General features: G+C 50.4%; 1 protein-coding gene across 1 annotated transcript in view; it reads right to left on the bottom strand.

The window, feature by feature from the left end:
- LOC147737030 (uncharacterized) overlaps positions 1–16,158 on the bottom strand; it is a 183,360-nt gene that overhangs the window by 76,049 nt on the left and 91,153 nt on the right. Inside the window, exons 3-4 of the mRNA XM_086922627.1 lie at positions 13,685–13,735; positions 423–540 (exon numbers count right to left, since the gene is read on the bottom strand). The gene's annotated coding sequence lies outside the window, so the exon portion shown is untranslated. The remainder of the gene's footprint in view (positions 1–422; positions 541–13,684; positions 13,736–16,158) is intronic.

Below are 16,158 nucleotides of genomic sequence, written 5' to 3'. Positions count from 1 at the left end.
GATCTTATTTTCTGACTTTCTCACATCTTATGACACAACATCCTCTGTCCTACTATGCTCATACGGCGTACTTATTAAAAGATCTCCGACAAAGTGCCCTCGTGTGGTGCCCGCCAGGCATTGTAGCCCCGGCCTGGTGAGGTGTATAGCTCAATGATTAAGCATGTCACCATCAGGTGAGTGAACGCAACTTGCCTTAAAAGCACAAGCTTCCTAGGGTGACTGCGTTCAGTTACAGATAATGTCTCTGGGACTGAACCTCCGGAACAGTATACTGTGATTTGATTGTGTTTTATTTTAACAAATGTACATAGCAGATATTGGCGCTTGCTTGTTTCACAAAAATTATAGGATACCTGTATCAGAGCGCACTTTTTACAGACGAGTATCGGGTTATGATGTTGCTTCTTCAAGCTCCTTACCTGTGCGAATTATCGGGATAGATGCAGGGGGCAGACCCAAACCAGCCACACGTGGAGATCAATGACAAATACTGAAGAATTAACTGAGCTTCCGAGCTGGTGACCATACTTAATTGACCTTGAAAATAAAAGACACATTTTTTGTATTCTGGTGACTCATGACCATAAAAAACAAAGGTTTTAAATTCAATATTGTGTCAAATACTTAGAAAATGGAACTGGATGTGCTGAATCGGATGTTGCCCCAGGTCATGCGTGACACCTTCCACCACTATTGCTTATGGGACCTGTAGTTTTGCTTTACTCATTAAAAGGATGGGCTCTAAAGTCCTAGTGTTCTGAATGATGTTGGTTAAATTCAGAGGCCTGATGGAGGATGAAGCATGACACTGCTCTGCTTAGCAGTGAGATGAATGACAGTTCCCCAGCCCTTCCATTCTTTGACCTACAGAGGCTCGTCGGCCGTTCATATTTATTTGTAACGACAAAGAAACCTTTGTTGCAGCTTGAGTCACTGAAGAGATAAGACCCCTGGGCGTATTTAATTAACTACTGACAAACATGAATGTTAGAAATGGGATTTCGGTTTGGCTGAGGCTTGCGCCAAAGCCACGCAGAAACCACCATTCCTACGTCAGGGCAAGGAAGTCACCCAGCAAGATAACCCCTGCTCACCCTATTGGTAGCTCGGCACAAGCAGTCAGGCCTATTTCAGAGGCGATGTGTAAAGCATTTGCGCACGCACCCACCACCAACAACATCCCAGGCCCCCTACAAAAGGAACTCCACACAAGGTTTATGTAAAAATAGCCTTGGTATTGCAAAACACATTAAATAGAAACACACACTTTACAATGTGCCAACAGGCATGGGCAGAATTTACAGGGGATTATGTACAGGACAGGGCCATAGTGACCACTGTCAGGAATATGCACTTGTAGATTATAGAATAACAATCACTGTAGGACAAAAATGAAACATAGAGCACACAACCAGTAACTACTGGTAAGATGTAAGTACCACCTAAGCAACCCTAACCACCTTAGGAGAATGTCACGCAGGGAACCAGGACCTCACTAGCAACACCTGTACTAGGAAGAACAACCACCTAAGTATCACCATACATCTAGGGGTATAGGCATAAGAATATTACACATGATGCATCACAACATTCAGAGGTGTAGGGAAAGAAAACACATGATGCATAAACATACATTCAGCAGTGTAAGGAAAGCAACTTTGTACATGATGCATAAAAACACATTCAGAGGTACCAGAACACAGGGTCACAAAACGTACAACACACAGTACACTTCCTAGCACCCTAAGAAGCACATCATTCACAACAAAGTCCAGGTTGCGCCACTGCGCCAAAAACCTAAACGTAGCAGCTGCCCACTACTTGCTGGGCAGCTGAGGACAGGGACAGAACAGGGCCTAAACGCTGCAGCTGGCACTAAGCGTTCGCCCTGCTCCTCCCAGAAGAGGTCGCTCCAACGCTGCTCCCTGCTGATCCCTGCTTCGCTGCACCGCCAGACTGCTAAGTGCTTAACCTGCCGTGCTCGCATTAACCGGATTAATTATTTAATTAATTGCACATAGATCGTAGCGCTAGCCTGCCTCGCCTTGTTTATCATTATAATATCACTGCTTGCGCTAGACTGCCTCGCCTTGTTCCTCATAATTATTTCACTTGCCTAGAAAATACTCGTAGCGCTTGTCTGCCAAGGTGCGCTTTAACTAAACAATTATCTGTGCTGCCTGTAAAATCGTGCCTGATTGATTGTACCAGCGCCATTACCGTCAGCTTAGCGCCATTCACGAGTGGTCAGCCCAATCCTGAAACTAGAATCCCTGCGGCCATTTTAGTTGTTGTTGTTGTGCCCCCCTGACCTGAGCTCCACCCCGCTCCTGCTTCCCAGCTGACCCCTCCCTCGCCCCTCCCCCTCCACTATCCATATATGACAGTAGTTCCCGCGCGCAGCGTTTATACGCGCAGCGTACGCGCCCAACCCGCGCTGAAGGTGCGCCAAAGGTAAGCCCGTCTACGCCCGTCCGCGCCTGGACCGCGCCCAGCGCCAGACCCCTTGGCCCCCGTCCCTCCCAGCCCTCCCGCATTACCTACGATGCCGCCACCCTCCTAGCCCTTAACCCCGGTCGCGCCCCCAACTGCGTCCGAGCCGCTCCTGGACACACCAATGGACCTTTCTCCTGCTACTCCTGCAAATTCAGCGCACCGACAACATCTCCGCTACGACCACACCACAGATTCCCGACCCCAACCACCTACAATGCATCCTTCTCAACACCCGTTCGGTCCACAGACACGCCATTGACCTATGGAATCTACTAGACACCATCTCTCCAGACGTCGCCTTCCTAACGGAAACTTGGATGAACGCCTCCTCCGCCCCTGACATCACCATTGCCATCCCTGAAGACTATAAGATCACTCGCAAGGACCGTACCGGCCACACAGGAGGAGGAATCGCTATCGTCCATAAGAAATCAATCCGCATCTCAACCAGCTCCCACGCCAACCTCGCCAACTCCGAACACCTTCACTTCCAGATCCACATCGACCCCAAGACCACGCTCAGAGGCACCCTCCTCTACAGACCACCAGGACCCCGCGCAAAATTCAGTGAAGACATCACGGACTTCATCACTCCACACGCGCTCCCCTCCAAAGACTACATCCTTCTGGGAGACCTCAACTTTCACCTTGAAAAGATCAACGACCGCAACACCACCACCCTCTTGGACAATCTCGCCAACCTCGGACTTAAACAACTGGTCACTTCCCCCACCCACATCGCAGGTCACACACTCGACCCCATCTTCACCTCCAGCAATCATGTCTCCTTCAGCCACACTACGGATCTCCTCTGGACTGACCACAGCTGCGTTCACTTCACCTACAACAAGCCAAAACCCATCAACCACCTCCAACCAACTCTGCAAAGAAACTGGAACAAAATCACCATCGACCAGATCTCCTCATCGCTCCTTCTAAACACCCCAGCCCACTCTTCTAACCCAGACCAAGCCGCCGCCAACTTCACCCTATGGTTATCCAACACCGCCGACACCTTAGCACCACTGAAAAAACGTCAAAGCAAACCTGGCAACAAGAAGGCCTCATGGTTCAACGATGATCTCATGAAGTCCAAGAAACTCTGCCGCTCCCTTGAAAAGGCCTGGAAAAAAGACCCAACCACTAGCACCAAGGACGCCTTCAAAAACGCCACCCGCACACACCACCAACTAATCCGAAAGGCCAAGAAAACAGCACTCAAGGATCGACTTGACAACAACGCCCACAACAGCAAGGAACTTTTCAACATCGTCAAGGAATTCTCCAATCCCTCGGCCAACTCCAACGACATCACCCCCTCTCAAGCCCTCTGCGACTCCCTAGCCTCATTCTTCCACAACAAGATTACAGACATCCACAACAGCTTCGACAACCAACCCGGAGACCAACCCACCCAACCATATGCCGAACATTCTCCCCCCGTGAACACCCTTAACGACTGGAACCCAATCTCCACTGAAGACACCATCCGCCTGATGAACTCCATCCACTCAGGATCCCCCACAGACCCATGTCCTCACCACATCTTCAACAAAGCAGACTCCGTCATAGCACCGCACCTCCGAGACGTCATCAACTGCTCCTTCAACTCTGCATCCTTCCCGGAAAGCTGGAAACACGCTGAACTCACCGCCCTTCTGAAAAAACCCACAGCGGACCCCACCAAACTAAAAAATTACCGCCCCATCTCGCTCCTTCCATTCCCGGCCAAAGTAATCGAGAAAGCTGTCAACAACCAGCTCGCCGCTTTCCTCGAAGCCAACAAATCCCTCGACTCCTCACAATCTGGCTTCCGAGCAAAACACAGCACTGAGACCGCCCTCATCGCAGCAACAGACGACATTCGAACTCTACTGGACAATGGAGACACAGTCGCCCTCATCCTCCTCGACCTCTCTGCAGCATTCGACACAGTCTGCCACAGCACCCTTTTACAACGCCTCAATAACATCGGAATACAAGGAAAAGCACTTGAATGGATCACCTCGTTCCTCACCGGAAGAACCCAGAGAGTCCGCCTTCCAGCATTCAAGTCCGAGGCCACTGAAGTCATCTGTGGCGTACCACAAGGATCCTCACTCAGCCCCACCCTCTTCAACGTATACATGAGCCCCCTCGCGACCATCGCCCGCCAACACAACCGCAACATCATCTCTTACACGGATGACACTCAACTAATCCTTTCTCTCACCAATGACCCCAGCACCGCCAAAACTAACCTACACGAAGGAATGAAAGAAGTTGCCGAATGGATGAAACACAGCCGTCTGAAACTGAACTCAGATAAAACAGAAGTCCTCATATTAGGTACATCCCCCTCTGCATGGGACGACTCTTGGTGGCCGGAAGCCCTTGGAAAAGCACCCATCCCGACAGACCACGCACGGAACCTAGGCGTCATCCTGGATTCTTCACTCTCAATGAACAGACAAGTCAGCGCCGTATCCTCATCCTGCTTCAACATTCTTCGCATGCTCAAAAAAACATTTCGCTGGATCCCCACCGAAACCAGGAAAACAGTCACCCATGCTCTGGTAACGAGCCGACTGGACTACGGAAACACCCTCTACGCAGGTACTACCGCTAAACTCCAGAAGAAACTCCAACGAATCCAAAACGCCTCAGCCAGGATCATATTAGACATCCCGCGCAACGAACACATCTCTGGTCACCTAAAAGACCTCCACTGGCTACCCGTCAATAAGAGAATCACTTTCCGACTGCTAACCCACGCACACAAATCACTCTACGACATCGGACCAGAAGGCCTCAACTCACGACTGTCCTTCTACACCCCATCCCGCCAACTACGTTCTTCCAGCCAAGCCCTCGCCACTGTACCTCGCATCAACAAGACCACCATGGGAGGCAGATCCTTCTCATACTTGGCTGCTAAAACATGGAACTCACTCCCTACTTACCTTCGCCTTACCCAGAACCACCTAGCATTCAGAAAGCAACTTAAAACGTGGATATTTGACAAATAATCCTCCTCCCCTCCCTAAGCGCCTTGAGACCCTCTGGGTATGTAGTGCGCTATATAAATTCTTTGACTTGACTTGACTTGTTGCGCAGCTGGGGACGGCCAGGGTAGGGATGAAGGAGTGTGACTCACTCCTGAGTCCAGAGAACACATGTCCCTAGGAAGGAAGACCTAAACGGTGCAGCTGCCCACTACTTGCTGGGCAGCTGGAGAATCAACAAAACTGTGACAGGGCCCTCACTGGCCCTAGGACAAAACTGTGCCAACTGTTGGAGCCCTCTAGGCTCTGGACAAAATACGCTCATCATTGGACCGCTCTGGCCCTCCCACTGGGGCCCTTTAGATAACTGAGGCCACCGTTGGAGCCACGGGGCTCTGAGGAATAAAATGAGGCAACCACGACCCTGAAACACTTGGGGCCTCGTTGGAGCCCGCAGGCTTTGAACCTAATCCGTGTCCCCAATGGTTGGAACCTTCTAGGCTCTAGGAGCAATGAGGGGGGCCAACAACAGCGGTGGGGGCCCAGGGGCGGGCACCGATCATGTGCCCCGACATCACCCCCCTTACACAACAAAGCCTGGGCCCCTCTGGGCCCGTGTCACCATTACGGACACGTCAGAGCAGCCCCCTACTATGCGGGCTGCTCGAGAGCGGGGCACCAGCAGGGTGCCTCGCTCAACTTCCCCCCAGCCGGCCTTTACTCACCGATTCTGGGGCGGTCTGCGGCTCTCTCTCTTCGGCAGCGGTAGCGCGTGGCAGGGCTCCCTCTCCCCATGGGAGCCCCGCCTTCACAAGGCGCCCGCTTCGCTTTGGTCTTCACCCAGTCCCCCACCTCGGGACCGGGACTTAAGGTGGAGCCGCAAGGCTCCGGGACATTTTTCTCTCCGGGGCTCTCCCCAGCTCACGGGAGCCCCGGGCAGCCATCACTCGGCCCGCCTTACTTTCTCCGGCCGGCGGCCGGCAGCCAATCGTGGTGCGGCAGCGGGCGGGACTTCCTGGAGCAAGCAGAAGTCCCGCCCCGCTCCAGGCGCCCGGCCGCCTGACTTCCTGTTTCGCCGCATAACGAGGGGTAGGCACCCTCGAGACATTCAATAAACGTAGAAGCGAGGTGGGCACTCGCTAATGGGGCAGATAGACGGGGTGGCACCCGTAAATAGAAATATATAACTGCAGGCATAATGCAGGGTGGCACCTGCAAGGCTCGGATCACGAGCAGGTCAGAGAGCAGCTCCATGCTGCAAAATTCAAATAAAGCGCTCTCAATGCGCTGGGGAGTCCAAGGAGTCCTGGGGCAGGGAAATGGAGCAGGCAGCTCCCAGTAAAGAAAAAGTCCTCCAGTCCCCCCCAAGCATGGCAGAAGGGCCCCACAGGCAGAGAGCTTTCCAGGCATCCAGGATATCCAGGGGCTGGGCAGGGCCCAGGGTGGCAAGCCTTCCCCATGGCCCCAACAGCAGCACGCCCCTAGTAGATTCGAGTTGGGAACAAGAACATTTTGTAAGGCGACACAGCCCCTTTTTATACAGTAAATTCCTTTGTCTCAGGGTGCAGGGTGGGGGAAAAACCAGTCGCAGCTGGTTTTGGAGCTCTGTGATGTGCTCAACCACCCTTTCCTTTCACTGGCCAGGCTAGGGTCATCAGTCGCACCACAGGGGGCGGAGCCAGCATAGTGTGCGGAAAGCCCAGCCCTATTCTGGTCCCAGGTGCACCGCCACATGCTAATCTCAAGACTCACCACCGGGGCAGACCCATCATGACTCATGGAGCCTGGCACACCAGCCAGCTCCAGCAATCACAAGCCAGCACATTCACTGCAAAGACAGGCACACTTCTAGAAGTGGCGCTTCCATATTAGACACAAGCACGCTGCACACACCATTGCGCAGCATTCAATCACACGAGTCCGCACATACCAGACCCCACGCATCAGAAACTACCAGGGACACAGACATTCCCCATGCATTCCCATGGGAGGGCAGGCCAACCTTACTCCACGCACTCAGAGTGCGCACGCACTTTCCACTGGGACACAGTGAAAGTGCGCAGAACCCAAAAATCACTACCACCAATTCACATTCAAAAAGCAAAAAGTTCAGGGGTGAACCTGCCAGAAGGGCCAAGTCCAACAATGAACAATCAAGAACATGAGTTTCTGGAAAACCATCAAGCACCCAATCAGAATCAGCCGCCCTTCACACCCAGGAATTCTTGAGGCTTTGGAGAGGATGAATTGCACGTGGTATAAGAGGAACACCACATCGACTCAAAGCTCATTTCTCAGGGATGTACTGAACTGCCAGCCTCATGGCACACTTAGTCAGCTCTTCACCTCCTCCCCCTCAAATTGTTGACCAGCTATCAGGGCAAATGAGCCTGCAGCAAAGCATCACTGGCTTGGTTCCACACCGGACCAGGCAAGGTGGTCAACTCCATACTCCTCCGAGTCAGCAAGCACTCTGGTCGAGCCAGTCCTAACCCCACATGAATGTTCCCCATCACAACTATTTTAATGGTACTAGGTTATGTTTCTGCCAAATGTATGACTCAAAAAGTGAAAGGTTTTACACGAAGTGCTGAAAGAGAAATCATGACGTTTTTCAATATTTTTGAGTCTGCCACAGCACACAGGAGCATTATGATCACCTGGACCTCCTCCAGCACGGTCGCTCCCCCCATGCTCCCTGATCCCAGCTCCTGTTGACGATCTGGCCGAGACTACAGAGCTGTAACTGCTTTTATTTAATTAATTCCGCCTGCATTGTGGTTATCTGTTTTCACTCCGCCTCGCGCTGCTTTTATTTAATTAATTCCGCCTGCATTGTGGTTATCTGTTTTCACTCCGCCTCGCGCTGCTTTTATTTAATTAATTCCGCCTGCATTGTGGTTATCTATTTTCACTCCGCCTCACGCTGCTTTTATTTAATTAATTCCGCCTGCATTGTGGTTATCTGTTTTCACTCCGCCTCGCGCTGCTTTTATTTAAATAATTCCGCCTGCATTGTGTTTGTTTGTTGATTTCAGCCTCGCGCTGTGTTGGTTTGATAAGTTTTTCCTTTAGCCCCCGGTGCCCTGTGACCCTCCATCTTGTTGTGTGTCCCCTGGCCCGCCCCTCCTCCCTGCTACCGCCTCCCAGCTGCTGCCCCTCCCACCCACGAACAGAGTGCTCCCTACCTCCTCTGACGCGCTGTGATCACCTGGACCTCCTCCAGCACGGTCGCTCCCCCCATGCTCCCTGATCCCAGCTCCTGTTGACGATCTGGCCGAGACTACAGAGCTGTAACTGCTTTTATTTAATTAATTCCGCCTGCATTGTGGTTATCTGTTTTCACTCCGCCTCGCGCTGCTTTTATTTAATTAATTCCGCCTGCATTGTGGTTATCTGTTTTCACTCCGCCTCGCGCTGCTTTTATTTAATTAATTCCGCCTGCATTGTGGTTATCTATTTTCACTCCGCCTCACGCTGCTTTTATTTAATTAATTCCGCCTGCATTGTGGTTATCTGTTTTCACTCCGCCTCGCGCTGCTTTTATTTAAATAATTCCGCCTGCATTGTGTTTGTTTGTTGATTTCAGCCTCGCGCTGTGTTGGTTTGATAAGTTTTTCCTTTAGCCCCCGGTGCCCTGTGACCCTCCATCTTGTTGTGTGTCCCCTGGCCCGCCCCTCCTCCCTGCTACCGCCTCCCAGCTGCTGCCCCTCCCACCCACGAACAGAGTGCTCCCTACCTCCTCTGACGCGCTGTGATCACCTGGACCTCCTCCAGCACGGTCGCTCCCCCCATGCTCCCTGATCCCAGCTCCTGTTGACGATCTGGCCGAGACTACAGAGCTGTAACTGCTTTTATTTAATTAATTCCGCCTGCATTGTGGTTATCTGTTTTCACTCCGCCTCGCGCTGCTTTTATTTAAATAATTCCGCCTGCATTGTGTTTGTTTGTTGATTTCAGCCTCGCGCTGTGTTGGTTTGATAAGTTTTTCCTTTAGCCCCCGGTGCCCTGTGACCCTCCATCTTGTTGTGTGTCCCCTGGCCCGCCCCTCCTCCCTGCTACCGCCTCCCAGCTGCTGCCCCTCCCACGCTCCGCCCCCTCCTCTCTCCATTAAATGCCTGATGCCCCCACGCGCAGCGTCCACGCGCTTCGAACACGCCGAAGGTGCGCCAAAGGTAAGCCCGTCTACGCCCGTCCGCGCCTGGACCGCGCCTAGCGCCAGACCCCCTGCTCCTCGCGCTGCCCAACCCCCCCGCATTACTTACGATGCTGCCACCCTCCTAGCCCTCAACCCCGGCCGCGCCCCCAACTGCGTCCAAGCCGCTCCTGGACGCACCCATGGCCCTTTCTCCTGCCTCTCCTGCAGATTCATCGGCACCGACAGCATATCCGCTGCGTCCACAACACAGACTCCCGACCCCAACCACCTAGAATGCATCCTTCTCAACACCCGCTCGGTCCACAGGCACGCCATTGACCTTTGGAACCTACTAGACACCATCTCTCCTGACATCGCCTTCCTAACGGAAACATGGATGAACGCCTCCTCCGCCCCAGACATCGCCATCGCTATCCCTGACGACTATAAGATCACACGCAAGGACCGCACAGACCATACAGGAGGTGGAATCGCTATCGTCCATAAGAAAACAATCCGCATCTCGACCAGCTCTGACGCCAACCTCGCTAACTCCGAACACCTTCACTTCCAAATCCACATCGACCCCAAGACCACACTCAGAGGCACCCTCCTCTACAGACCACCAGGACCCCGCGCAAAATTCAGTGAAGACATCACGGACTTCATCACCCCACACGCGCTCCCCTCTAAAGACTACATCCTTCTGGGAGACCTCAACTTCCACCTTGAAAATAGCAAAGACCGCAACACCACCACCCTCTTGGACAACCTAGCCAACCTCGGACTTAAACAACTGGTCACTTCCCCCACCCACATCGCAGGCCACACACTCGACCCCATCTTCACCTCCAGCAACCATGTCTCCTTCAGCCACACTACGAATCTCCTCTGGACTGACCACACCTGCGTTCACTTCACCTACAACAAACCGAAACCCATCGCCCACCTCCAACCAACTCTACAAAGAAACTGGAACAAAATCACCACGGAGCAGATCTCCACATCGCTCCTTCAAACCTCCCCAGCCCTCTCTTCTAACGCCAACGAAGCCGCATCTAACCTCACCCTCTGGCTTTCCAACACCGCCAACACCCTAGCACCAATGAAAAAACGTCAATACAAACTTGGTATCAAGAAGGCCTCATGGTTCAACGATGACCTCAAGAAGTCCAAGAAACTGTGCCGCTCCCTTGAGAAGGCCTGGAAAAAAGACCCATCCACCAGCAACAAGGACGCCTTCAAAAGCGCTATCCGCACTCACCACCAACTGATCCGAAAAGCCAAGAAAACAGCATTCAAAGATCGACTTGACAACAACGCCCACAACAGCAAGGAACTTTTCAACATCGTCAAGGAATTTTCCAACCCCTCGGCCAACTCCAACGACATCTCCCCCTCTCAAACCCTCTGCGATTCCCTAGCCTCTTTCTTCCACAACAAGATTGCTGACATCCACAACAGCTTTGACAACCAACCCGGAAACCAACGCACCCTACCATCAGCCGACCATCTTCCCCCCGTTAACACCCTTAACGCCTGGAACCCCATCTCCACGGAGGACACCATCCGCCTGATGAATTCCATCCACTCTGGATCCCCCACAGACCCATGCCCTCACCACATCTTCAACAAAGCAGACTTCGTCATAGCTCCGCACCTCCGAGACGTCATCAACTGCTCATTCAATTCCGCTACCTTCCCAGAAGATTGGAAACACGCTGAACTCACCGCCCTTCTGAAAAAACCAACAGCAGACCCCACCGAACTCAAAAACTACCGCCCCATCTCGCTTCTTCCATTTCCGGCCAAAGTCATCGAGAAAGCTGTCAACAACCAACTCGCCGCCTTCCTCGAAGCCAACAATTCACTCGACCCCTCACAATCTGGATTCCGAGCCAAACACAGCACTGAGACCGCCCTCATCGCAGCAACAGACGACATCCGTACTCTACTGGACAATGGAGACACAGTCGCCCTCATCCTCCTCGATCTTTCTGCAGCCTTCGACACAGTCTGCCACAACACCCTTTTACATCGCCTCAGAAACATCGGAATCCAAGGAAAGGCACTGGAATGGATCACCTCGTTCCTCACCGGAAGAACCCAGAAAGTCCGCCTCCCACCATTCAATTCAGAGGCCTCTGAAATCATCTGCGGCGTACCACAAGGATCCTCACTCAGTCCCACCCTCTTCAACGTATACATGAGCCCCCTCGCGGCCATCGCCCGCCAACACAACCTCAACATCATCTCCTACGCGGACGACACTCAACTGATCCTATCTCTCACCAAAGACCCCAACACCGCCAAAACTAACCTTCACGAAGGAATGAAAGAAGTCGCCGAATGGATGAAACAAAGCCGACTGAAACTGAACTCAGACAAAACAGAAGTCCTCATCTTAGGTAAATCCCCCTCTGCTTGGGACGACTCCTGGTGGCCGGAAGCCCTCGGAAATGCACCCATCCCGACAGACCACGCACGAAACCTTGGCGTCATCCTGGATTCCTCACTATCAATGAACAGACAAGTCAGCGCCGTATCCTCCTCCTGCTTCAACATTCTTCGCATGCTCAGAAAAACATTTCGCTGGATCCCTACCGAAACAAGGAAAACAGTCACCCACGCTCTGGTCACGAGCCGACTGGACTACGGAAACACCCTCTACGCAGGCACCACCGCCAAACTCCAGAAGAAACTACAACGAATCCAAAACGCCTCAGCCAGGCTCATATTAGACATCCCACGCAACGAACACATCTCTGGTCACCTTAAAGATCTCCACTGGCTACCCGTCAATAAGAGGATTACTTTCCGACTGCTCACCCACGCACACAAATCACTCTACGACATCGGACCAGACTGCCTCAACTCCCGACTGTCCTTCTACTCCCCCCCCCGCCTACTTCGCTCCTCCAACCTAGCCTTCGCCACTGTTCCCCACATCAACAAGACCACCATGGGAGGCAGATCCTTCTCTTACCTGGCGGCCAAAACATGGAACTCACTCCCCGCTTACCTTCGCCTCACCCAGAATCACCTAGCGTTCAGAAAGCAGCTTAAAACGTGGATATTTGACAAATAATCCTCCTCCCCTTCCTAAGCGCCTTGAAACCCTCTGGGTATGTAGTGCGCTATATAAATTGTATGACTTGACTTGACTTGACTTGACTTCTCTACAGCACCAAATCATGTATGTGCCCTGTAGAAAGCATGTTTGAGTGGAACATGGAAGGCATTGCAGCCAACGATCTGTAGTGCAACATCATAGCAGAGTGCAAGATAACTTGTGTTATTATTCCAGCAGAACGAAATGCCATTCCTAATGTGTACGTCATTTTAAAGACAATGCCAGGAAAATGTATGGTGAAGTGTTGTTCTTCTGCCAGTTAAAAGACAATCTCCATTAAAGTGTCAGGAAATAAAATACTATGAGAAATCCTACTTGTTGGCAGGGTGCTGCCTGCCACTATATTGCAGGTTACGTCCAACATAATCTGATTTATACATACATACTCCAGGGTGCTGTCAGCTATCGGGTCTGAACACAGCAGACTGGAGCCACTCAGGAAGGAGGTAAGCTCTTTATTTCATCTTAAGCCCTTAGGGTACATTCACAGCCTGATAGGTCTGCAGAACTTTATCCTCGCTCTAACTGCGCTGAGCAGATAGACGTAGCCCATCATAGGCTGTGTTGTGTGTTGGGTGATGCCTGGCATCTTATTATCGTTGGTGGGAGGATGAAGCTCTGATAGGAGCTACTACAATAAGAGCAGAGAAACAGGACCACAGATCACCACAGAGTGACAACTTCCCAGAAGCTGAAGAAAGAACTCTGGAACAACAAACCTCCTACACCCTGGAGATTCTCCGGGGTAAGCAAATGATGTTAATGAAATGCAAACTGCAGCATTAAGGTCACACACTACAACATCATTCCCTTTAAACCAAAGGTAACAGCCTACAAGAAAAAAAAGCAACAAAACTAGAAAATGCATTTCCAAATGCTGCAAAAGAGAAACAGTTAATATAAATGAAAAAGATTAAACTTTGTTGGTACCTTAGTAATGTGCTCACTTCTTGGCTTCACTCCATCTGCAGCAATAACGCTCTGAAAGGAGAAATTACTGCTGTGAGTCTCGGGGTCTTCAGTATTACTGCTCTCAGTCACAAAGACTGCGGTGTCGGAAGATAACTTTCTCTTATTTGGCTTTATAGTTCCACCAGTCACGCCATCGCTTTTAGCAGACACGCTACTGTCGGCAGCATCATAACTTCAGGCAGATCAGCAATGCGGATCTCACCACTCACACTGGGTGACTATACAATAAGAGCGGTCTCGGCTTACCAAGCAGAACAAAAGAATCAGGTCTCATAACCATACCCAGAGCCACAGCTAGCTCTGACGTCACTTGAGCACACCCAAACATCTCAGCACTTAAGCACCAGTCCCAGGAGAGACCATCTGTGAAGTCCTTGTTAACTTGCACCACTCCTGGGTCAGTACAAGCAGCATCATGGACAGCGTCTAACACCGCTACCACAAACATTCATGAACATTCAAATCCTCGTCACCCAAACTACCCAAAAATGGCTTTCTAGATAAGCAGCCAGCCCTGTAGTGTCTGTCGCTAATTTGATGGCAAAGTTGTAATTTTAAAAACAGCCTTAGCAGCCTTACAGGGGCCATTAAAGGTTCAAAACTTTAAAGGTTCAAAACCATTAAAGGTTCAAAACAAAGGACTGTGGTCTGTGAACTTTAAAAGATGCATGCCCCCAGACCTCTTCTGGACAATAAAAACTGGTGAAACCATTCAGAATTGGTGACATCATAAATCATGTAAGAGGGCAGTAAGCTCTCTCCGTACCCTCAGAAAAACAGAGCGCACTCTATGAATGAGAGGTACCGCCTGAGCTTTAAGTTTGATACAATGCTCAACCCATTCACTGCTCCCACTCGGTAAACATCAGGCGAATGTAGTAAAGTATTCTTAATGTCATTGGCATCAAAATCTAGGATTATCAGGACCCGGCCTCATAGCGAAGCCAACTTAGTCTGATTCTGCCATTCCATCCCTTACCTTCCATTGATAGTTTCATACATTTTTGAGGGAATCTTTTTACCCAATCATTCCAGCGGACTAACAAAGTAATCCAGTATATATCAATATCCTGCTCACTAAGGTGTGTCAGCTGTTCCTCACAGCTCTAGTTTTATTAAAGGCTACATCACACAAAATCTTGAAGGGTAGTCCTGAATCCCCCATTCCATTTAACAGCACCGTACCAGCATGAACGATGAACAAGGGACACATTACCTGTCGCATGAAGGTGGAACGAACTATGGAATCAATTTCTAAAACTAAGTTATTCCCTCTGGAGACGTTCTTCCTCATTAACATCAATTGTGCTGAATTTACAGTAGTGCATACACTCATACTGCTTGAAAATGCCCCAACACTGTCCTTGATCCGGGCTTTTCCCATTACTTCCCACGTGTGCCTTAAACCCACACCTGTAACAATTGCCATGATGAGCTTTCTGAGCCCAATTCCTTTTTGTTCGGTCTCTGGAGTTCACAGAACAACCCAGAGCAGTCCCAAGAATGCGACTCACTGGTGATGCGCCCTCCTCAGAGGTCAGTGTTCTAGATGGAAGCGTGGAGCGCTCTATGCTTTTAAGAATGTTCACTTCTCAGGGAGAGTTGGGTTCTGCAGCTCAGTAATCTCTCCTGCAACTTCTTAGAGAATCAGTTAAACAAACTCGTCTCTGCTACATACATCCACTCTGTTCTCAAATGTGCTTGGGGTTCTCAAAATGCAAAGAGCTGCTATATATTCCTCACACTTTCTTGACTACCTTGTTTTAAAAAGTTGTGACATTCAAGCGTGATGCTTGGTTCATCTCTAAACTGAATTATTTAGAGGTTCTGTTCCCGCACGATACTCGTCCCATATTCCAAGTGCTTCAACCCTGGTAGGTTATCAACTGCCTATTTGCAGATCATTTAAAAAAACTCTCTGCTAGTTTCTTCAAGAAATTAAATCATTATTTGTGGTGAAAGAGGAAAAATCACAACCCCTGTCAGAGTGAATTCTCAACGCCATTAAAAGTAACCTGGAGTCAACCCCCTGGTACCTAAGGCACGGAACAGGCAGGCTTAACTTAGGTTAATATGTAAAATATGTATGCAGAAACCAAAATAGTAAAAGTCAAAATGCAAAACAATAAAAATAAAAAAATAAATAGAAAAATAAAGTAAAATGTAATGAATAAAATGACACTAAAATGACAAAACCCAATAAGGGGAATGAGACATGAACTTTAATGCTTTAAGTAACGATGGTGCCAAGAAGCACAAGGTGCCAATGATACTCCATTGTTGCGGAAGACCTAGGCGTAAATTGATGGCGACCGCGATGGAAGTCAGGTCGGATACACCAACCAGGTTCGTGCTGGTAAAAGATTTTACCTTTTGACTTTAGTCCTTTAAGTCTTCTTCCATAATCGGAGCGCACTTCTATAGCCTCCCAG

Source organism: Lissotriton vulgaris, chromosome 1_1, assembly GCF_964263255.1.
Source record: "Lissotriton vulgaris chromosome 1_1, aLisVul1.2, whole genome shotgun sequence".
Lineage (NCBI taxonomy): Eukaryota > Metazoa > Chordata > Amphibia > Caudata > Salamandridae > Lissotriton > Lissotriton vulgaris.
This window is presented reverse-complemented; position numbering and strand designations above follow the sequence as displayed.